This window comes from Halyomorpha halys, unplaced genomic scaffold (genome assembly GCF_000696795.3).
Source record: "Halyomorpha halys isolate HHAL.00 unplaced genomic scaffold, Hhal_1.1 Scaffold7299.1, whole genome shotgun sequence".
Taxonomy (NCBI): Eukaryota; Metazoa; Arthropoda; class Insecta; order Hemiptera; family Pentatomidae; genus Halyomorpha; species Halyomorpha halys.
In genome coordinates this window covers 1-386 of record NW_027114536.1, presented here as the reverse complement: position 1 = coordinate 386, position 386 = coordinate 1, and the positions used below count along the sequence as shown (strand labels likewise).

The following is a 386-nucleotide window of genomic DNA, read 5'->3' as shown; positions in this document are numbered from 1 at the left end:
CTTAACTGAATAAAATGACGCATTACTAAAATTTAAGTCTTTTAATTGGTTTTTCGCCTATAACTCCTAAAGTGTTTCAAGACCGCCATAAAATCGTTTTGAAATTCATTCGTTTTTCTCTTACCAAAATAGAAATATTTTATACGCAAAAATATATCCGAAAATCTTTCAATTAAACGATGAAAATAGTAAAAGATAGCAAGTTTTAAAACAAATATATCATAAAAATGTAAAATAATCATAAATAACATTAGGACAGATTGTTGAACTAATTTTTTAAAAATTAACTTGCATCGGCCGGGAATCAAACCCGGGCCGCCCGCGTGGCAGGCGAGCATTCTACCACTGAACCACCGATGCTACATCTTCTTACTTTCACATCTAAT

The 386-nt window shown here is 31.6% G+C and overlaps 1 non-coding gene across 1 annotated transcript; it reads right to left on the bottom strand.

Annotated features, from left to right (window-relative positions):
• Window positions 1–289: 289 nt before the first annotated feature.
• TRNAG-GCC (transfer RNA glycine (anticodon GCC)) lies at window positions 290–360 on the bottom strand. Its single transcript has one exon. It is a non-coding gene; the product is annotated as a tRNA-Gly (tRNA).
• Between the last annotated feature and the right edge of the window lie 26 nt (window positions 361–386).